This window comes from Equus caballus, chromosome 4, assembly GCF_041296265.1.
Source record: "Equus caballus isolate H_3958 breed thoroughbred chromosome 4, TB-T2T, whole genome shotgun sequence".
Classification (NCBI taxonomy): domain Eukaryota; kingdom Metazoa; phylum Chordata; class Mammalia; order Perissodactyla; family Equidae; genus Equus; species Equus caballus.
The window spans coordinates 44,104,592-44,128,850 of NC_091687.1; positions in this window are offsets into that span (position 1 = coordinate 44,104,592).

Sequence of the window (24,259 nt, forward strand, 5' to 3'; positions counted from 1 at the left end):
ATGACACAACAGAAAAACTGGTTTAGTAAGTCCTAAGTTCATCATGTGTACAATTCCTATGGAACAGATTGATACTATCAGTTCTTCACTAGCATATTTTACTTTGCAAAACATGTTGCAATCACTCTTTGCTTATTTTTTCCCCTGACATACCTATGTGGAAGTAAAGTAGGGCTTCCTTCATTCACTTTCAACAAATGAAGAAAGGACTTTGAAGTCAGAGGGACTTGTGTTTGATTTTGAGCTTAGTCACTTTCTGCTGTGTGACCTTTGGAAGAATATTTCGGAGCACTTTATCTATAAAAGGAGGCAGTGGCCATAGGTATAAGAACACAAAAGGGGTAGGTTGGACAAAGAGGCATAGATTACAAGGTGGAGAATATGAATTCCACGGCTCTTATACATCCATAAACATGTTTGTTCTTAATGTTCATATGCTTTATGGCACATCAGAAAATATGAAGCTGGTACTTTGCTAAGGCCTAGTGGTGTGGTGGAGAGAGTCAGGCCTATTACGTAATCATCTTATCATCTCACAATCAGGTGAATCACATTTCAAGACCTCAGGATTTGGAGTCAAAAGACCTGGGTCCATATCCTCAGTCTGTCACTTTTTACTGTGTGGCATTGGGCACATTACTTAACATCTCTTAGCCTTGGTGTAGTTGTATATAAAATGAGTAAAATGTAGGATTAAATAAAAACATCTAGCATATCAATAAATATTAATTATATCTGAATTTTAAGCTACTTTGGAGAATCAGCTAAGAATCAACTTGCCTCTGGAATAACTAGCAGAAAGCTACAGAGTATTCTTAGCTGTGTCTTCAGTGAAGGAACTGGGCTCATAATGTCCTAGAAGGCCATTATTTTGAAATTTTGTTTAAGCCTAGTTCTTAATTTGACTCAGTTATTTTAGGCAAGAATGTTTTCGAAAGACTTAAGTGATGTTATTAACAAATGGGTTACATCTTCTCGTCACAGAGTTAAGCCTCTAATTATACCTTGAGCTGATTTATTAGTACTACAGGCTTAAACATTTCCTAACTATTAAGACTGACTAGAGACTCAGGATAACTGTCCACATGCAAGGGATCTGAACGGTGAAAACACTGCAGAGGAAGAGGTGATACTTCATGGATGAGTCACAAGGAAAGGCTCAGAGAAAGGTATTAATTAAGGTAATAGGAAATTATAACTAGTAAAATATGGGTTAAGTATCAGTGAATTTCCCTTAAGGACATACTTCCTATGATAGGAGGGAAGAGTCTTCTAAAGGAGGTGATTAAAACCCCCAAGCTTAAGACCTTTAAAACGAGACTGAACAGAGTCCTTATGAACATACCAAAGAGAAGACTCCTGCCCTGGTGGGGGTGTGGAGAGGTGGTGGGTGATCTAATAGCCTTTTGCACTCCTAAGGACCTTGGGTCACTGATTTACCCAGTAACTGAATACATCACAAACCATCAAGTACAGCAGTTCCTTCCCTTGAGTGTGTAGCTGTCATTCCTATGAGCACTAATTTTTCTGGTGCAACCTTCCAATATTACTGATATTAACATAAAAATTCTATAAGTCTACCTTCATTTTTAAGATCCTTATATATATTTTGATTGTTCTTCCAGCAAAGGAAATTTTGTTTCTCAGGACATAAAGGATAAGTCTTAATTTCAGTTTCCTCAAAAGGAATATAAATTTTTTTAAAATGCAAAACTGACTTTAGCTTTTTCAGACTTAGTTCTTTTATTTCTTGTTTAATAAAATACTATTAGTTTGGCAACATCAAATGAGTAGGGATGAGCAGCATCTCTTAGGAACCCCACCACTGGATATGTATTTAAGGAATGAAGAATTATTAACAACATCACTATTCTAAGTCCAATAAAGAGAGGATGCACAGAGACCCATGGTCTTACTTTCAGCAATGTTGTGCCCCACTTGTGATAACCACAAATGGGGTGATCTGTATCTCAGGCAACATTGGGCCATAGCACCCCCCTCCTAGGCCCATTGTGCCTTGAACTTAGTCTTCCTCATGAGCAGGTTAGGTGGCCACCTATGTGGAGTGATTTCAGGGGTGCTTGGAAGGTCCTCCTTACCTGCCTGCTTGGTCATATCTACAAGAAGCATCATTCTTTAATTAGCATCAAGGCATGATACCCTCCCCCCACCATCCTTCATCACTCATCTCTTCATCCTGCTCCTGCCCTACTCTCCACTTCTCCATTTCTCTTCTTTTTCCTCTCAGGCTCCCCAAACTAGTGGCACTGCTATTTGCTTAGCATCCTTATTTCATTTAATAGCCAAATCCTGTTAAATCCACTTCCAAATATTTCTGAAATGATCTACTTTTCTTCACTACCTTAGTTTGATCCATACTCATCTCTCTCCTGGATTATTACAACAACCTCTTGAACTGGTCTCCTTGCTTCTCTTCTTGTCTCCTGCAATCCGTGGTCCACAGAGTGGCCAAGGTGATCTTTTAAAACACTAATCTGTTTTAAAAGGTTTGAAACAGGAGAGGAATTAGAGAAAAGGGAACCCTTGTGCACTGTTGGTTGGAATGTAAATTGGTGAAGCCACTATAGAAAACAGCATGAAGGTTTCTCAAAAATTTAAAAATAAAACTTCCATATGATCCAGCAATTCCACTTCTGGGTGTTTATCAAAAAGAAACAAAAACACTAACTTGTAAAGGTAGCTGCACCCTCATGTTCACTGAAGCATTATTTATAATAGCCAAGACATAGAAACAACCTAAGTGTCCATTGACACTTAGGATGAATAGATAAAGAAAATGTTATTTATATCTATATCTATATATATATATATAAAGATATATAAATATATAGATATAAATAATTCTGGCATAAAAAAAGGAAATCCTGCCATTTATGACAACATGGGGGCATTGAGGGCATTATGCTAAGTGAAATAAATCAGAGAAAGACAAATATTGTATGATCTAACTTATATGTGGAATCTTAAAAAAGAAAACTGAACTTGATACAGAGGATAGATTGGTGGTTGCCAGAGGTGGGGGGTGGAGTGGGTGGGAAATGGGTGAAAGGGTCAAAAAGTACAAACTTCTAGTTATAAAATAAATAAGTCCTTGGGATGTAATGTACAGCATGGTGACTATAGTTAATAATACGGTATTGTATTGAAAGTTACCAAGACCATAGATCTTTTTTTTTCCCCAAAGATTGGCACCTGAGCTAACATTTGTTGCCAGTCTTCTTCTTCATTTTCTTCTTCTCCCCAAAACCCTCCAATGCATAGTCGTATATTCTAGTTGCAGGTCCCTCTGGTTCTGCTATGTGGGACTCCACCTCAGCATGGCTTGATGTGCAGTGCTAGGTCCATGCCTGGGATCCTGGGCCATCGAAGTGGAGTGCACGAACTTAACCAATTGGCCTTGGGGCCAGCCCCAAGATGGTGGATCTTAAAAGTTCTCGTCAGTAGAAAGAAAATTGTAACTATGTTTGGTGACGGATGTTAATTAGTCTTGTGGTGATCATTCTGAAATACATAGAAATATTGAATCATTATGTTGTAAAACTGAAGCTAATATAATGTTATATTTCAATTATATCTCAATTTACAAAAACCCTGAAACACTGATCTGATTATGTCATACTCCTGCTTAAACATATGACCTACTTCCCTACTGCCCTCAGTATGTTTCAGATTCCTTATACACTGCTTTCCTTTCCAGCCTCATCTCCCTCCTCTCTCTGTCTCCCGTTCAATGCCCCAGCCACACAAAGTAATGGGCAGCTCTCCAAATATGCTGGCTCTTTTTTCTTTGTCTTAGTTTCTTCTACCCTTCATGCTTTCTGCTAATCCTTTTTCACCTGAGTAACTCTCACTCATCACACAGATTTAACCATAGACAACTTTTCTCCAAATATCTTTCCAGTCTCCCAAGAAAGGATTAAATGCCCCTCCTGTGTACTCCTATGCATCCTATGTTCACCCCTCTGCAGCTCTAGGACACCCTAATATTCCGTAAGAGATCGCCAACCAGCACGTTGGACAGGGACTGGGTCTTTCTCCCTATGTTATCTCCAACACTTTCTACAATGCTTGGCATCTAGTAAATACTAAGTAAAACTTTGGTGAATCGATAAGTGAACAACAAATCTTTCCCTGAGAGAAGTAACACATTGATTCAATAGAATAAAAGGGAGACAAATTAGGGTAAATTAACTAGGGTACTTTGTGGAAGAGATGTAGTTAGGACTGGGGAGAAAAGGTGGCATTTGGGGTGAGAGGAACTGTACGGACAAAGGTACTTAAATTAGAATAGATAAAGGAGGTTCATGAAATATTGAAGAGTCTGGCTACATTAGAGTGGAGGATGTATGTTGGGTAAATGGAGAATGGCCAGATTATGAAGGGTTTTGAAAGACAGGAAGAAGACTTCAGACACAGTGTAACTGGAAATCATGACCCATTCACAATTTTAGAGCAGATGAATGACATGATAAAGTGGTGTTTAAGGAAGATTAATCTGGGAAGTGTATACAGGAAACATTGGACAAGGATGATTCTATAGTCATCAAAAGCAGCTAAGAGGTTGAGGTGCCATAATATATGAATAAGGGGATGTGGTATGTTATATTACTGTTCCAAATATTCATTCCCTCTCTCTCCTACCCTTCTCTCCCACCACTTGGCTGTGGACTTGACTCTGTGAATTGCTTTGGCTGATAGAATATTGCTGGGACTCAAGAAGCACTTGTGTGATTGGACTTGCTTCTGGCATCACCAAGAGAAGAATCTGTCTTGGCTAGCCTATAGAGAGAAAGCTGGGGAGCCATTGAGCCTCAGCTAGCCCTGTCGGGTCCACAAACACGTGATAAATACTAAATAATTTTCTTATGCCATTGAGTTTTGGGTGTTCTGTTATTCAGCAATAGGAACTGATACGGAGGATAAGGATGTGACAGTGGTATAGATAGAGGGGGCATGATTATGTCATACTTTGAAGGACAAATTAATAGGTTGAAATAGGTTCTGACCATAATGAAATAAATTTAAATATTAAAAAATGCAAATGAATAGCTTTAAAAACTATTTTCTTTATCGAATAAATTGGGAATATCTGAATAAGAAAATTCAAAGTAAATGAATAACATTATTATTCCTAAGAAGCAGTTACTTAGGTATATTCTTTCTCTTTCGAGGGTAGATTTATTTTTCTATTCAGCAAAAGTGTGCTTTGTGCATTTGCATTCGCAAAGACCCTTATTTGGTGAAATCCTTCTTTTGGAAAGTATATCAGTCTCTAATTATCTGCTTAGAAAGGAGAGAAGATGATGTCATTGGAAACCATTTATTCTTGTGGATTTACATAAATGTAGAATGCAAATAAAATATCTTCTAAATAGTCCCCTGCACATTTTCACTTTGGGAGAAAAAAATTGACTGTAGATTTCTGGTAATTTTTTTTCTTTTGTAGACTATAGGTAATTCAGAGTGACTAATCCAGCTGTCTTTACTCAATTATCCGGCTTGCTTTTGGTAAGAAGCACATTAATAGTAGAAATCAGAGGGGATATTACAATTAGAAGAGCAAAGAAGAAACCATATAATGCTTTGCTTATAAGAATTACCTATTATTGTTGGAAAAATTACATTGCAACATTTTAATCTTGAAGTCAAATCAGTCATCGTTGTCTAGACATAATCCTCTGACCACAGAGAAAAGTGTTTCTCTTTGCCCTGCCACCGAACTTCCTACTGCAAATCCGCTTTTACCTGAGTCCCACTGTGTGGATTCACATTGCTGTGGGCAAGCAGCTTCTGATTATTTTGCATGATCAGGGTAGGAGGGAGGGAGAGGGGGTGGGAAGTTAGAGAGAAAGAGAGGAGAAGAAAAGAAGCAAAGAAAGAGGAAAATGAATGAAAAATTTTCTTCAGGATTATAGGAAGTCAATAAATATGGCTGAGGTATATGTCCTTGTCAAGGCCCATCCTACTGTGTTGCCCTGGCTGTGTTCTTTCTAAAACATAAAAACCTTGGCACAAAACTGCCAAGTTTGTGAAATACCCTATATCATTGTAGAGCTAAAACTTTCTGGGTGAAAGACTTAGCTTTAACATACTTCTGGGCAGGCAGGTTTTTTTAGACACATTTTATAAGTGAAGACTGGGATACAGTTAGGAGGACCCAGAAAGTGCTTGGGTGGTTCTGTCAAGAGAGTAAACCAGCTCTAGGTACTGGCTTTACCCTAACCCATGGGGATGCCAAAGGAGAAAGAAAAAGATTGAAGAATCCTAGAATCTGATGATGGAACTGTGAGAAGCTCCTGGGAGCACAGAGGGAGATTAGGCCCAGGTGTGAGGGGCCCAGCAGCCTAGAGCAGAAGGCCATCCTGTGCTCTGGATCAGAGTCTGCTGGGGAAGAGCTCTCTAGCTTGGGTGGATAGTGATTAAAAAAGACATATGCAGGGGCTGGCCTGATGGCACAACGGTTAAGTTCACATGCTCCACTTTGGTGGCCTGGGGTTCTCCAGTTCCTGGGCGTGGACTACAAACTGCTTATCAAGCCATGCTGTGGCAGACGTCCCACATATAAAGTAGAGGAATATGGGCACAGATGTTAGCTCAGGGCCAATCTTCCTCAGCAAAAAAAAGAGGAGGGTTGGTGGTGGATGTTAGCTCAGGGCTAATCGTCCTCAAAAAAAAAAGAAAAAACACATGCGGGAGACCAGCCCTTAAACATTCTTTCCTCCCTCTTCTCTTCTCCTTTTCCATGGGATGGGTGATTGCAATTCAGAAAGGCAGCTCTTGACAAAGAGGAATGCCATAGGCCAAGGCAAAGGAAGAATTCAAAGCAGGACTGCTTAGATGATAGTGAGAAGAGCAAGCAGAGTGAGTAATAGAGGGTGAGTTATAACACTAGAGACCTTCTGCATTGAGGAGCATCCCCTGTCCAATGCCAAATGCATTCTGATGGGTACTAGACAGGGCCTAGGCTTTTGCTACTTCAGCTTGGAAACATTATCAGCCAAAGTGGCAACTTTTTGAGGTGCAAGCACTATAAAAGAAGACAAACTGAACAACTTGTACTAGATGAAGCACAATTAATGTACCAGATAGAAGAAAAAAATTTTTTAAGCATAATACAAATCATCAAAGAAATAAAGGTGAGTATTAGGAACATGAAACAGACACAAATCATTGTAAGAATGAATCAGTGAAAGAAATTGGGCATCAAAACATGAAAGTTGAAATAAAGAACTCAATATACCTGAAGATGGATTAGTGAACTGAAAGATCAGATGGAGAACTCTCCCAGAAGCAGCAGGCAGGAAAATATAGAAGGAAAGGTAAGAGATAAGAAGATAGAAGTTTGAAAAAATGTTGAGATCTGTATGATAGGAGTCTTGAGAAGAGGAAACAAATAAAGGGAGGAAGGAAATCCTGCCATTTGCGACAACATGGGTGGACCTTGAGGGTATTATGCTAAGTGAGATAAGTCAGACAGAAGAAGACAAATACTGTGTGACATCGCTTATCTGTGCAATCTAAAAAAGCTGAACTCATAGAAACAGAGAGTGTGGTGGTAGTTCCCAGGGGCTATGGGTGGGGGAAATAGGGAGATACTGAAGAGTACAGACTTCCAATTATAAGATAAATAAGTTCTGGGAATCTAATATACAGCATGGTGAATATAGTTAAGGATACCACGCTGTATTCCTGAAAGTTGCTAAGAGAGTAGCTCTTAAATATTCTTACCACAGAAGAAAATGGTACTTACGTGAGATGATGGAAGTGTTAACTAACCTCATTGTGGTCATCATTTCATAATACGTAAATGTTTCAAATCATCACCTTAAACTTACACAGTTATATGTCAATTATAGCTCAATGAAGCTGGAAAAAAAACAAAACCAAACCAAATAAATGGAGGAAAGGAAATACTTGAGAAGATAATAAGAATTTTAATAAATTAAATAGTGAAGAAAAACTATATAATATACAACTTTCAAACCAGCTGAAGAAAGTTCCATATTTCTAAGCAAGTTAGAAGTCTTAGTCTGGATATTCCCAAGAAAGTAGAATCGGAGATGAGGCTGTGTAGATAGTTTATTTGAGGAAGTGAATATGGTGAGCAGGGGTGGGGGACTAGGGAAGTGAAACAGAAGGAAAGAGGGAAAAACCAACACAAGGATACATTATGGAGCTGTGGACAAGTGAAGTGTGGTCCCCGTGGGACTCTTCAAGGAGCTGTAGCAAATGTTCCTCATAATTGTCTGCCGGCCCAAGGATTGGAAGAAGCAAGTGTGTTGTCCCATGGCATGCAAACTCACACTTCCAGGCTGCCCATGAATCAGCTAAGCCTTAGAGGCAGAAAGCAAGAAAGCAGAAAACAAGGTGCAGGTGAGGCAAGGTCCTGTTATACCCATTTAAAGCCAATCGCGGCAGGCAAGACTGGAGTAAAAGGTAGGATGAGCATACGTAAAGCAGGGCACAAGAGCTACCTGAGACTGTAGGGAATAAAGAAGGAAAAAACCCCATAAAAATAATGATAAAGAGAACACACGAAATTATATAGTAGAAATAAGTCCTAGTAGAATAATATTACAATAAATGTATGTAAACCAACCAACCAAAAGACATAAATGTCCAGCTTGGATAAGAAAACAAAACTGAGCAACGTGCTCTTAAGAAGAGCTAGATTTAAAATAAAAAGATTCAAAACATTGAAACTAAACGATTAGAATAGTACCTAACAGGCAAATATCAAACCATTGAAAGTAGGGTTAGCAAGCTGGAGTTTCTAAGATATGACTCTTAGTAATTGATCCACCAAGAGTCAAAAGTAAGAAACAATTTAAAATATTTAGACAACCTAATATATTTGAATGAATAGATATTTATAGAAGTTTACACTCATCAAACAAAAAATGCGTATTCTTTTAAAGTACAAATGGAACAGTCATAAAAAGTGACTATGACATAAAGGAAGAAAATTCCTCAAAAAATTCCAAAAATTTTACATTACATGGACTACATTTTCAACCCATAATGAAATAAATTTAGATGTAAAAAAAATGTAAAAGAATAGCTTTAAAAGTACTATGTGGAAACCAAATATATATATATATATATCTCCGAACATGTATAACTAGATAACTCTTAGGTTAAAGAAAATCTATAAACACAAAGAACATACTACATTTCAGAATTTCTGGGATATAGCTTATGATGGGAGGCCTAAAATTAAGATTAAGTCTTATGTGCTGCCTTGACACCTGAAACTGAGAGGAATTCAAAAGGCCTAACCATGAGTTTCCCTACTTTCACCAAATATGATGCAGTGGGAAAAGCTCCCCACCTGACTAGTTCCCCTATCAGCTGGACTAGCTCCACTTCACCTGGTCCTCAACCAAATGGGTTTCACTCCCCCGCCAGCTCATGAAATTATTCAAGCAAGCCAGTCATATCCTCCTGTGGGAACCAAGGGTCTCCTCACCCTCTTGCTACTACAACATCTGTCCCCCACAGCCCCTGCTTGTTCACTGCTCCTGAGTACAACCCTTGTGGCCCTCTATGGTGTGTGGTGTCCTTCCCTCTTGGGTTGTGAATATATGTGACTAGTATACTGCTGTCAATCTCATATATCCAATGTCAGGTGTCTTGTGTTTGGCCATCTCATACTATTTAGGGTGGGAGAATCCCTCCCTTAACAATGGGGGTGACTGGAAGGCAATCAAAACATAGCTGATGTGCAATATGGAGGCTATTCAAAAGATATGAATATATTTATCAGAAAACAAGGAAGTCTGAAAACAAATGAGCTAAGAATTCAAGCAAGGCAGCTTGAAAAGGGGCAACAGAGTAAACTCAAAGAAAAAAAGGAGAGAGAGGATATTAGAGATAAAGTTCAAAAAACAACAACAATGAAATAAAGAATAACAACAACAAAACCTAGGTAAAATATATAAATTTTGAGAGAAAGCATAAAATGTATGATTGGCCTAAGAAATAGAAACATTTAATAGACTAATACAATTAAAATTTTATGGTACTCAAAGCATTTTTACAGTTTTACAGTTGAGTTTTACTAAATTTACTAAATTTACTAGAACTGTTACACTTTATATGAGTTATTCCAGAAAATAGAAAAAAGGGAAAGCTGCCTAAGTAATTTTATAAAGATGGTACGACCTTGGTTTCAAAGCGAGATGAAAACAGTGTAAGAAAAAAATATATATATAGGTCCACTTATGTACATAGATAAGAAGATTCTAAATAAAATTATCAGCTAACGGAATCAAGCAATGAATTTTAAAAAACGATAGTGTCATGATCAAGGAGTTTTTCTCTTGAGAATACAAAGGTGGTTTAACATAAGGAAATCTACACATTAAAGGACTAAAAGAAAAACGTCTATGTTATTCAAGTAGCTGTGGAAAAAGAATTTGATAAAGACTATTTTAAAAAATTGTTACTAAAAGAAAACTTTTTTGCCTAGATAAACCCTATCTACTAAAAATTTACAGCCAACACTATACTTTCTAGAGAAACTTTGAGGGTTGCCTGCAATGGTTACCATATTTGATATGATACCAGAAGGTGTGGCCAAATAATAATATTAGAAAACAAAATAAGAAGTGTAGGATTAGAATGGAACAAACAACTGCCATTTGTCAGATCTGCATTAAAAAAACTTCAAAGGAATTAGCAGACAAAATATTAAAGTATTATAAGTATTGAAAGAGTTCAGCAAGTTTGCCAAATCATTTAAAAAATTTAACCAGCAATAATTAGCTAAAAACATTAACAGAAAGGAGATACCGTTTAAGGTAACCATCAAAACTATAGTGTCCAGGACCTAACATAAGTATATAATGCATAAAACTTCATGGAAAATTTTAAAATTCCATTTAAAGACTATAAAAGAAAATCTGAGTAAATATATAAAATGACAATGTAACATTTTTTTCCTCCCAATATTGACCTGAAAGTGTTAATAAAATTCTAGCAATATGTTTTTAGGAATTTATTCAACTGATTGTAAGACTTAAGTGGAAGAATAAAAGTCCCCATATTACTAGGACCATTTTTAAATAGAAGAGCAAAGCAGGGTGACCCACCTTAGGCTTTAAGGTACACCCCTGACCTAGCAACAAAAACAATGTGGTATTGGTACAGGAACAGACAGAGACCAGTGTGGTTGAACAGAGAGCTTATAAACAGACCCCTGTTCATGTAAAACCTAGCATATGATTGAGGAAGCATTACAAAGCAGTAGAGAAACATAGATTTTTAATATATGATTCTGGCTGTGCTGGTTTACCATATAAAGAAGAATAAAGTAGCTCTCTACTTCACATCCTATCCAAAGATGAACTCCAAATGAATTAAAGACCAAAAAGTACCAGGTTAAACTATAAAGCTGATAAATAGAATGTAGAAGAATATTTTCTAACTTCATCCTGAGGAATGGCTTCTTGGATCAAAGAAACACAAACAATACTGTCCAAAATTAATGGCTATAACTATATAAAATTTAAGAATTTCTGTTCAATGAAGGTACCATAGACAAACTTAACAGAGAGGTCATTAGAAGAAAATATTTTCTAGCTCTAAAACTAGAATAAACAGAGAGCTCCTAGTAACTACAAAAACGAAAAAGCAGAAAAAAAAGAACCATGGCTATAGAAATGATTCACAAAATGGAAAATCCAAACAGGTAATGGATGTATGAAGAGATGCTCATCCTCACTGGTAATCAGGGGGAAAAAAGAAAGTTAAAACAATGAAATATCATACTCTACTGATCAGAGAGGCAAAAAGTAGAAATAGGATAATATCAAATGTTGGTGACATCTAGGTGCAAACAGGAAGCAGGAAAACTAGAAGTAGGGATGGAAATAGGAATAACTGTTCTGGAAAGTAGTCTGTCACTACTTATGTTTTAAAATATATACATATATGTATATAAATTATGTATATATATTCTCTATTCAGTGACCTATCAGTCCCATTCCTAGTTTATATCTCAGAAAATATTCTCACAGATCTGTGAATAGTTATATATGAGGATGTTCATACAAGGTGGTATGTGACAAGAGTGACTTGGAGGTAACCCAGGTGCAATTACTGGAAGAATGTATAAATAAAATGTAGCAAATGCATATTTGGATACCATACAGCGGTTAGAAGCACACCCTAGATGTACATGCAGCAACATGGATAGATCTTAAAAACATACTGTTGTGTGACAAAAGCAGTGCAAATATTAAAAGAGTTTTCAAAGATATGTGCATATCCAGGGACATATTAAGCATATTAGAGAGGTCATGTATTGGTGAAAAGAGTGGGCATTGGGGTTGAAAGGGAAAAAAATAGAAATAAGACAAGAGAGAAGATCTGCACAGAGCCAAAATCCCAAGAGTATAACGAACACAACTGTGTTTTTGGGAGTCCAAAAGAAAAATATGTCCCAATGCCTTGTTGTCTAATTGTTACAAACTCTCCCATAATCCCAAATATAGAATGTAAACACACACACACCCTGAAAGAAGCAAGCCAAACAAAATTGTTTTTAAAGCCTTAACTGGAAGGGTTTATTTTTGTGTCTAACAGCCAGTCAAATCAATTAAGGCAGTTGAGCTGGTGTGTGCTTTTATTTCCCCTCTTCTCCTTATGCAGATTTCTCTGTACAGTCAGCGCCACACCCCCACATCAGCTCCTCCCTACAGCTTTAGAAAATCAATGATATTAAATGCTGAAAAGTAACTTGCAAAACTAGGATATAATTCAAATTAATGTAGTCAAAATGTATCCACTCCATGTACTGAATCTTCTTTGTACAAATCAACTGGGGAATTGGGTAATTAAACAGCAATTTTGATTAGTAGATTGCCAACATGAAATTAAACCCAAACTTCCCTTCTTGTTCAGTGGTAAAATTCTTGACTGAAATGTCAAGAAGATGTTTCATCTAAATCACTGAAAGAGAAAGCTCCGTTTCCAAGCAGAGTTTATTAACTCCCCAAGAAACTGAAAAAAATATAATGGTTAACGAGTGTTGCTACCATCCAAAACAGTACCATTAAAATATTCAAATGTTGAGAGTTACTATTTATTAAGAGCTTACTGGGTTCCATGGTAAGCATCCTGTATGCACCTTATGAGATGGTTGTCATTATTCTTTTTTTTTAACTAATGAGGAAACTGAGACTTAGAAATGGAAAGTGTTTAGCTGAAGATTACATAGCTACTCAATGGTCAAAATAATAAAAAACAACCAGGTTTAAAAGATGTTTCCTTTTTCTCCCAGGAAATCCTTCATATTTGTCTGTAACGTCAGAAGAGCTGTTCCTGAATTGCAGGGTTAACACTAGGTAGAAAGAAAGTGATGTGTGGAGACGTGCCTTTTCCTCCTGATGGGAGATGAGCTTCTGCTCTCCCGCTTCCAGTTTGCTTACCTGGTCAATATTTTGGCCTCGATTATACTTGCCTTTCCGGCTCTCCAGAACTCATAGTATGAGACCCCAGCTCATTAGACCTGTCCAAGCCAGACGTCGATGCACAGTCAGCCCTGGAACCTGATGTGGTCTGGTACTAAGTTCTGTTTTCACCTAAGAGGAGAGAACATCTCGGCAACCCTTCTTTTCCAAGAACTCTAGGTTAAGACGTATTGTGCAAGGAATTATTTGGGGTCTGTTCCAAGGTCAGTAATTATCATTCAGTCATTGTGTTCTTTCTTTTATTTCTCTCTTTTTTTGTTTTGTTTTTTTGCTGTGATGAAGTCCTAAGATATGCAGAACGTTTCCATTACGTACAAGAGCTAAAATTTCTTAAGAAGCAAGATGGCATTTGGGTAATGAGTTAAAACATTAGCTTATGTGCTATAAAGCACACTAAACCAGGGAGCAAGAGGCCTGATTGCAGTTTCCCTGGCACTGAGCAATGGATTTGGGGCCTGCATTTGTTATCTGTAAAATCACTGCATTGGGCAGATACTTTCTAATGTCCCTATTAAAATTTAATGCGCTCCTGGTAAGTTAATGAGTATTTGGAAACAAAATGGAATGAGATTGATTAAGGAAATGTTCAGGATACAATATTTGAAGGCTACCTATGTTTCAGCACAGTAAATGTGACCTAGGAGTCATGAACAATAACAGAGCAATGAGGAAGTCAAAGGCAGGAGGCTCTGGGCATAACAACAAGCACTTGTGGTTCTTAAATTGAGTATAGTGAGTCAGAACCAGAAGGTAATCCTTTCGCGACAGACAGGTATGGCCAGACCTTTCCTAGAAAGAGGGGCTGATGCACTAATTCTCCAGGTATGATTTTATACTGGTGTCTTAAATGTGGTTTTTAACATTGTTGGAGTAATAGACTTCTTTGGAAATCTGATAAAATCTAGGCTCTCTACTCAGAAAAATGCAAATATGAACACACATCATTTTACATGGAATTTTAGAAGATCAAAGACACCATTCCTTCAGCCTCAGATTAGCAGCCGTGGGTCATAAATGATCTCTAGTTAATCCAGAAGATTGGTTGACTATTTTCTTCCAGTTTTAATGTTTGTGACCTGACTCATTCATTCATTAAGTCTTTCAACAAATGTTCATTGATCACCTAATAGGTAGTGGAAATCCATAACTGAAACACATAATGCCTGCCTTTTGGGACTTTAAGGAGGTAAGGATGGGAGAGTACAAATTAGGAGCAGTGTATGCCTAGGGCAAGATTTCTCAGCCTTGGCACTATTGACATTTTGAACTGGATAACTCTTTATTTTGGGAGTTATCCTGTGCATTGTAGGATATTTAGCAGCATCCCTGGCCTCTACCCACTGAATGCCAGTAGCATCCCACTCCCAGCTGAAAAACCCAAAACTGTCCTCAGACATTGCCGGATGTCCCCTGGGTGGGACTGGGTAATCACCCCTAGCTGAAAACCACTGACTGGGAGAAAGAGCCTCAAAATCGCTCAGCAAAGGCTAAGGAAGGATACACACAGGAGTAAACGTTAGAGTGAAGCCTAAAAATGTTGGACAGGACTACCTTTCTCCCACTTCTGGTGTCCATATGGAAGGATTTTTTTCAAGCACATTCTTGGCCTCTCCTCACTTCTTTATTCACTCTGTCCCAGAGAAAATGAAGTGACTAGCCTAACTGGAAAGTTTGCAAAAGATCCCTGGGCTTACCAGACTCAGTTTCTCTCTTTTTCCTCTTGGGATCTGCCACCTGCAGGGCACACTTGTGACAGTGCTTCTCCAGGGTCCCTGTTGGTCACCAGGGAAGGGTCTCTCGGGGTCCCACTCAGCACTGCTGCAGTGGACTGGTGAGCTTCCCAGATCTGGGGTTCTTTATTAGCACCCTCACTGAGTCCACAGCCTAAAGCCATGACCTCCAATCTGAGCTCCAACAGTAATCAAAGGGCTATTTTGGTCTCTCAAACCCCTCATCCTTTATTTTATTTCTCAATTTATTCAGAACTGAGGTGGGGGAGAGGGATATTCTATATTGAGTACCTTCAAAGACCTCCCTCCCAAGAGATGACTAGGAGTTAGGCAGGCAGATAAGTTGGGAAAGGACAGTCTGGGCAAAAGAAAAAGAAACAGAAACAGGGAATTATGAGGTTGTGGTATACTCAGGAAACTCCAGCCAGTTCAGTAAGCAGAATCTAAAGTATGAGGCCTGGGATGATTAAGCAATGAGTTAGACTGGACAGAGAGACAAAGGCCAGATCAAGAAAGGCCTTCTATGTCACTCTGAAGAATCCGGATTTCTTTCTGAGGTAGTTGTGGGCAGTGTGGAGGAGAACTTGAAGGGCTTGTGATGAGACAAGGAGACTATTAGAATGTCTCCCATGGAAGTCAGGTCAGGAGAGGCTGGGCGGCCTCAGCAAGAGCAGTGGTGGTGTAGATGGAGCTGTTTTATGATATTTATGCATGTGCTTTTGGCATGAATTTTAAATTTTGTTCCTAATTGATTTAAAACAAACTCCATTCATTGTGTTAATTATGAGGCCAATTTGTGGTGGCAAATAAGAAAGGGTGCGTGTTTCCTCCATTTGTCTCACTGAGGTCGTCTTTGAGTTATCAAAGCTTATGCCCAAGAGAGAATTCCTTATTAAAAAGGATACCAATCTTGAGCACAATGGACAGAAGAGCCACAGAATTGCTGACTAAAGAGTTGTCAAATCCAACCATGGAGGAAGAGTTAGGGGAACTGGAATGATTCGGTTTGGAGAAGAGAATAATTCACAAAGGTGCCAATTTCTACTCATTTTCACTGAAACAGAAGAAAAAATAGCTCTAAACAAAGGCCTGAAGATCTTCGATAGTGTCTTAGTCCATTCATGCTGCTATAACAAAATATCAAGCCTGGGTGGCTTATGAGCATCAGAAATGTATTTCTCACAGTTCTGGAGGCTGGAAATCTGAGATCAGGGTGCCAGCATGGTCAAGTGAGGGCCCTTTTCCAGGTCACAGACTTCTTGCTGTGTCCTTACACACACTACTGCCTTACATGGCAGTAGGGGGGAAGGGAGCCCTGTGGGGTCCTTTTTATAAGGACACTAATCCCATTCATGAGGGCTCCACCTTCATGACCTAAACACCTCCCAAAGGCTCCGCGTCCGAATACCATCACATTGGGCATTAAGATTCCAACAAATGAATGTTGAGGGGACACATTCCAACCATGGCAGAGGGGCTAGATAAAAAGAAAATTTTGGGGGCTGGCCCCGTGGCCGAGTGGTTAAGTTTGCGCACTCCGCTGCAGGCGGCCCAGTGTTTCGTTGGTTCGAATCCTGGGCGCGGACATGGCACTGCTCATCGGACCACGCTGAGGCAGCGTCCCACATGCCACAACTGGAAGGACCCACAACGAAGAATACGCAACTATGTACCGGGGGGCTTTGGGGAGAAAAAGGAAAAAATAAAATCTTTAAAAAAAAAAAAGAAAATTTTGATGATGAAAATTAAATATTGGAGTTACTGAGAGAATTGTGGAATCTCCTTTTATAGAGACTTTTAAAAGTAGGACTTCTAAGTATAGCGTATGGTTGAAATGAGTCCCTTTAAAAGATAAATGTGTAAACTAAGGTGCTATGCTCTTAAGCTTTATAAAGCAATGATTTTGATTTTGTTAAAAAACAAAAAGATGATTTTGAACTTGCAGTACAGAAACAACCAAAAAGCAAAATACACTCCCCTCTGGAATTTTGCTAATGTTATCTTAGATCCATTCACTCAACAAATATATTTTGAGTGCCAACTCTGTATCATCAACAAGTGTTGAGGATACAAGACTGAACTAAACAGATAAAAATTCATGCTACATGGAGCTTACAATCTTGTTCATCAGTAAATGAGGTAAATTAGTAAAAATATACAGGATTTTAGATAGATATAAGTGCTAAGGAGAAAAACTAAAAGAGAAATGGGAATAGGATGTATATGTCTGGGAAGGGAGGTGGTTGAGGGTGTGTACAAGTTTAGACAGAGTAGAGAAAGAAGGCCTCATTGAAAAAGTGAAATTTGAATAACGCCTGAAAGTTAAGGGAGAAAACCATGTGGTTCTGTGGGAAAAGAGCAGTCCAGGCGGAAGGATCAACAAGTGCAAAGGCCCTGCAGCAGTTACGTGCTCAGTGACTGAGAAGGTCAGTGTGGTAGAGGGGAGTGAATAAGTAGACTAGAATAGGAGAGAAAGAGAAAAAATAAGAGCAGATCACGCAGAGCCTTGAACATCATTGGAAGAACTTTGGTTTCAGTTTTTACTCAGAGATGGTGAGGCAATGGATTTTAAGTAGACGAGTAACCCTGAAGCACTCTGGGTACCCCTCAAAGTAGACTTTAGGTGCCAGGAGCAGGAGTCGGAAAATCATTTGGAATGGTATTGTAATAACCAAGGGAGAAAAATGGTGTCTTGCACTAGTGTGTCATGGGAAATAGGATAAATGGTTAGATTCTGGGTATTTTTTGAAGGTAGAGTCAATAGGATTTCCTGATGGATGATATAGGATGTAAAGTAGGAGTCGAGAATGACCACGCATTTTTACCTGAGCTACTGAAAGAATGGGGTTGACATTTACTAAAGTGGGGCATTTTGTGAGAGGAGGTTTGGGGTATGCATATCAGGGGCTCCATTTTGGACGGGCAAAGTTGGAGATGCAGCTTGACATAGATGCTTCTACTACACTACGAAGCATTAAGACAACTTTCCTCCTTTTCCCTACCACCCAGTTTATACAACCTCCCATTGACATATAAAACAACAAAAAACCTCTTTTATTCCAAGTTTTAAAATTCACATGACGATTCTGCTGTGCTTTAATTTTGCTCTTTAGTTTTATTTTGTCTAATAAAATGAAATATGCATTAAATGCCTGGCACATGGTAGGCGTTGAATAAATATTTGTTGAATGAATGAATGGTAGTGGAGAAGCCACAGGGCAATTACCCTTTCCTGAAAAGACCACACAGGAATGAAAGGAGAGCATGGCAATGTTGTTAGAATCTAAATAAGAACTGCTATATGTCTCGGGCATTTTCAAAAAACCAATGAGAGATGAGAAATCCAGAAATCCTTTACTTCTATAGACCCCAGAGACTTGGACAAAAGCCTTCAAACAACATATTCTGTTAAAGAAAGAACCTTTGAAGAGAAAAATACTGGGTTTTTTTCCTTTCTTAGTCTCAGCCTTACAACTCAAACCAAGCATAAAGAATTGGCAGTATGTTTTTTTTTTAAAAAAAAAAAAAAAGCCTTCCTATGATGAGAGATTGAAAACTCAACAGTGTTCCCAGACAACTAGAGAGTGGTTTTGCAGCATGATGGGCAGAGATATTAATTTGGGGGACTATGCAGCTGTAAATTGACTCACGGATAAAATAAAATGTAGTCTTGGGGAAGAGAGCTAACGAGCCATGTGCAAGACAAACCCATCGGATGAGATCTGTAATCCATGCATCAGGACCCGTCAGAGCTCCTTTTTGGAAAGAGAAGGAATTTCACACGAGAATCCCCAGAACTGAGATACAATGTTCCATAGTTGGATACAAATACTTAAGAAGGGGAAGAGTTTTTACCTTCAGAGGAGGAGAACGGCCACTTCTTGAGTGTGAGAGAACTGTTAAAATTTGATGGGCATGACAGCAATAGTAACTCAAGCAAAGATTCCAGTTTTTTCCAACGTACTGCGAAAATATCAGTTGCATCCTCCAAGAGGCAGATGCTGAGATGGAGTGGAGTTCAAGTGGTTTATGGAGGATGAGGGAGAGGTGGTGGAACATGTGTGAAGGATAAAAGAGGGAGGAAACCAACCTGGGCGGGGAAAGCCTTCAGACTGAGATGTGGTTCTGACACCTACACAAGGAAAGAGGCCTGGAGAAGCCAAATTCAGCAGAAAGAGCTTCAGACCATGACAGAAATCCAACAAGGTCTTGCTAGCCCAGCAGGGAGCTTCTGAGCAGAGATAACTGGTTGGAGGAGGCCCTGCTGGGCAGTGTGGCCCGACCCTATACCTCTGCTATGCTCTGTCATTGGCTGAGGACTTCCCAGGAAGACATGGCCTCAGCTCAAAAGCTGAGAGGATACTGAAGCCTCTGCAGCTAGAAGCTGTTAACTAACCATGTTCCCTGCAGATAAATGGGAAGCTGTTCCTTGAAGGGAGATATAAGCAGGAAACCTTCATGGCCACCACACAAAATGTCATGGTCTTAGTGAGGCCACCACAGTCTACAAGTGTTGTGGCCTAATACACTCTGGTAGTAAATGTGCTGGAAACCTAGCAGACATTGTAGAAAATATAATGCATGATGTTTACTGGAACACATCTTATAAATAAAACCAGATCTCTTCATCCAGGTTTTTGAAATGATGCTTCCATACCTAGTTAAAGCTTTCTTTCCTCATATCAGTAGTTCTCCACAGCTTTGTAAGTTAAAAACAGACGTAGCAACAATCGTAAAGTGAAATTTTAAAAATACCATTTACAATAGCATCATAAAATATCTAGTAATATATGCAGCAAAGATATGTAAAACTTCTACTCTAAAAATTACAAAACTTTGCTGAGAGAAATTAAAGAACTAAATAGATGAAGAGATAAATCATGCCTGTGGATTAGAAGACTCAATATTTTAGAGATATTCATTCTTCCCAAATTGATCTATAAATCCAGTGCAATCCCTGCAGACTCTTTTTAAAATCAACTTTATTGAGGTAAAATCAACATGCAATAAGATGCACACATTTTAAGTGTATATTTAAATACATTTTGGAAAAAGTATACTCCAATGTATCCACCACCACAATCAAGATATAAAAAATTTCCATTGTTCTGGAAAGTTCCTTATATGCCACTTTGCAATCAATTGCCACTCTCTGCCTCCAATTCTACTGATCTACTCTCTGTTTTGTCTTTCCTAGACATTCATATGGAATCAAATAGATGTGCTCTTTTGTGTCTTGCTTTTTCCATTGAAAAATGCTTTTTAAATTCATCCGTATTGTTGCATATTTCAGTTGCTTGCTACTTCATCTTGCTGATTACTCTTCGTATATTGTATGAATACAGCACAATTTGTTTATCCAGTCACCTGTTGATGGATATTTGGGATTTTCTAGTTAAGGGCTACTTTAAGTAAGGCTACTCTGAACATTCATTTTCAAGTTTTTGTGTAGACTATGGCTTCTAGACTTCAGCCTGTTGACCTCTGGGGTTGAAAATCTTTGTTATTAGGGATTGTCTTACGTATTGTAAGGTTTTTTTAGCAGGATTTGACTTCTACCTAATAGATACTAGTAGTGTTCCTCAGTTGTAGCAATAAAAAAAAGTCTCCAGATGTTGCCAGGTGTTCCTTGATTGGGAGGCATGGGAGTGGCAAGACTCATCCTTGGCTGAGAACCACTGCTGTAAACATTTGTATTCATTGTTCTTGGTAAATACCTGAGTGGTATTGCTAGGTCATAGTGTAAATGTGTGTTTAGCTTTATAAGGAACTGAAAACCAGTTTTCCAAAAGGTTTTCTTCTGTTTTACGCTTCCACCAGCAGTGCATGAGAGTCCTAGTTGCTCCACACGTTTGCCTACATTTGGTACTGTCACTGGTTTTCATTTTAACAATTCTAGTGAGGAAAAAGAGTGTCTTCTAGGATTTCCATGATTATTGATACTATTGTGCATCTTTTCTTGTCATTACATTTGCCTTTTTATTAACTGTTCTTTTTTCTCTTTTTTTGTTATTGTTCTTTTAATTGTTATTTTTGTAGGAGCTCTTTATATATTCTACGTATGATTTCTTCATCAGAGAGATATATATAGTAGACACTTTTCCCAGTGTGGCTTGTTTATTGACTTTGTTCATGGTGTTTTGAGGAGATGAAGTGTTTAATTTATCTATATTTACTTTTATGCTTAGTACTTTTTGTGTTCTAAAAAAATTTTTGTATTTATCCTCCCAAGTTTGTGAAGATATTCTCCAGTATTTTTTTAAAGAAGCTTTGGGTTTCTAGGTTTTATATTTTGAAGCATGAGTTATTGCGAGCATATTTTTGTGAGGGAATAAAATAGAAGTTGAGGTTTATTTTCTTCCTTCTGAATATCTAGTTCACTATTTGTTAAAAAGACTTTCCTCGTTGGTGGGTGGACTAAAAATTCAATTGACTGCTCTGTGTGAGTCTACTTCTGGACTCTCTCTTCTGTTCTATTTATCTAATTGTCTACTCCAGTATTTCTCAATCTTTTTTTATTATCATTCCCCTAAAGAGCCTTTCTAGACATTTTTATTCCTAATTGCCCCTTTCCTTCATGAACATTTAATATCAGAGGTATATTGTGTATCTATTTATGTGCTGTAATATGAGCTTTATACATGAGAAGAATAAAAATTTTTTTCCCCTAAGAACCAATTTCAACCTCCTTGGGGGTGATATTACTCTCATTGAAAATGCATAGTCTATTCTTACAGTAATACCACATTGTAGCTTTATAGTCCATCTTGAAATGAGATAGAATAAATCCTCCAACTTTGTTCTTTTTCAGAAGCGTATTGCCTATTCTATATTCTTTGCTTTTACAATAAATTTTGGAATCAGCTTGTCAGTTCCTTTCTAAAAATGCATGGTGAAATTCCACTACTGGCCATGATGGAATAACAGGGACTAAATTTACGTTTTCATCTAAAGCACATGGAAAACTCTGTAAAATACATAAACATTTTTTTTTCAGACACTGGAAAATAGACGGTGCAGGATTGTGGTTCCCAGAAGAAGGGAAATAAATAAACCGAGCCATATGATCACCTCAGCTTACTGCTTTGAGGCACACTCTGAATTGTGGAATGGGAAGAAGGTTGTCAAAGAGCTCAGCAGCTTCGCTGAGTTGATGAGACGGAGATGAGAGTTCAGGGAATCTGAGGTGGCTGGAAGTCTCAGGGAATAATTCCAGAGGGGAGGCAGCTAAACAGAAAAAGAGCTTCAGAAATCTACTTAGGGTTCCCCTCGGGTTTTTGCTGTACATTAACACCTGCACACATAGGGTAAGACTCTCTGAGCTCAGGAAAAGAGCAACAGAGCCATGAGCTAAACCGCTCAGAAGTCACACACGGCTTGGAATTGTTTGAGCTCCCACCAGCCAAACTGGAGATTTCTCACAGGTTAAATGAAGCATTCAATAGAGATCCCAGAAGGGTCACGTCTTATAGTGGAGCTAAATTATCCTTGCAGTAACAGCTACTCTAGAAGTTCTTAAAAACTCTAAATGTTCTTAAAAACAAGTCTCATAAGGATCAAGGTAAAATGCAAGTAACTTAGTTTATCAGAACAAATCCAACACTCTTTAAAGAAAGGCAACAAAATCCAACACTAAACAACATAACATCCACGATAACTGGCAAACAGACCAAAATTCTTAGACATGCCAAAATCAGTAGGTAGTGTACTTTACACTCTTTACTATATGTATGTTATATCTCAGTAAAAAAATGAAAAGAGAGGCCAGCCCCGTGGCCAAGTGATCAAAGTTCTGCATGTTCTGCTTAGGTGGCCCAGGTTCGCAGGTTTGGATCCCAGGCATGAAGCTACTCCACTCGTGGGCCATGCTGTGGAGGCATCTCACATACAAAGGAGAGGAAGATTGGCATGAATGTTGGCTCAGGGATAGGCGTCCTCAAGCCAAAAAAAAGAGAAGGATTGGCAATAGATGTTAGCTCAGGGTGAATCTTCCTCACCAAAACAAAGGTGAAAAGAAAAAAAGACAAAGTTTTTGTGAAGAAATATTATTGAAGGAAACATAGGGTAATGTGGTGTGTATCAAAATTTCAGAATTACCTGGAAGGCTTATATTGTTAAAACACAGATTGCTGGACCAATCCCTAGAATTCCTGATTGCTAGGTCAGTTGTGGAGCCTGAGAATGTGAATTTCTAGCAAGTTCCCAGGTGCTGCTACTACTGTTGCTGCTGCTCCAGGGACCACTCTTATAGACCACTGAGATCGTGGTGAGTTTCAGATTCTAGAGTTAGTTAGACTTACTCAGCCATATAGTACTAACTTTCAGGTCTTGGTTGCATTTCTTGACCTCTCAAAGCTTTGGTTTCCTTTTTTGTAAAAATAGGGATAATAATGGTACCTACCTCATACGATTGATGTGAGGATTAAATGAGATAATGTACCCAGTATCGGCACATAGTAATATGTGCAATAAAAGTTAGCTACTTTATTATTATTAATACTGTTACATATATTATTAGCTATTTTTATCATTGCCATGAAGAACAAGCTAATGTTCTCTGTAGTTATTCTGTGGCCCTAAACTAGCTGGCATTGTTGTAGTTAAATGTGAAAAGCCTTTTGATACAAGTTTTTTTTTCTTTTGTTTATACAACTGTCTTTCAAAATATTCCTTTGGGGCTAAAATTTTCCATGCTTAGTTTAAGCCAAAAGATGAGTTCTTATTTTTCAAGGCAAATGAATAAAATCAGTTAAGCCTTGTTGAGTTCTGGGAAAAGGAAAAAAAGACTACTTTTTATTCCTTTAGAGAAAGAACCACACAGAAGTATCTAAAAAATAATGTAAACATAAAGTGAGTTTAGTTTGGGCATAATAATGATTCTCAAGGAGAAAATTTAAATTAGCAATGTTGGAAAAATAGATTTTTTTTGAAGCTAGAATTTTCTGGACTCTAAATTCATTAAATTTAAGCTTCTTAAGGGAAAAATTAATGTTAAGATAGCATACTGTAGACGACAAATAGAAAATCTTCTCA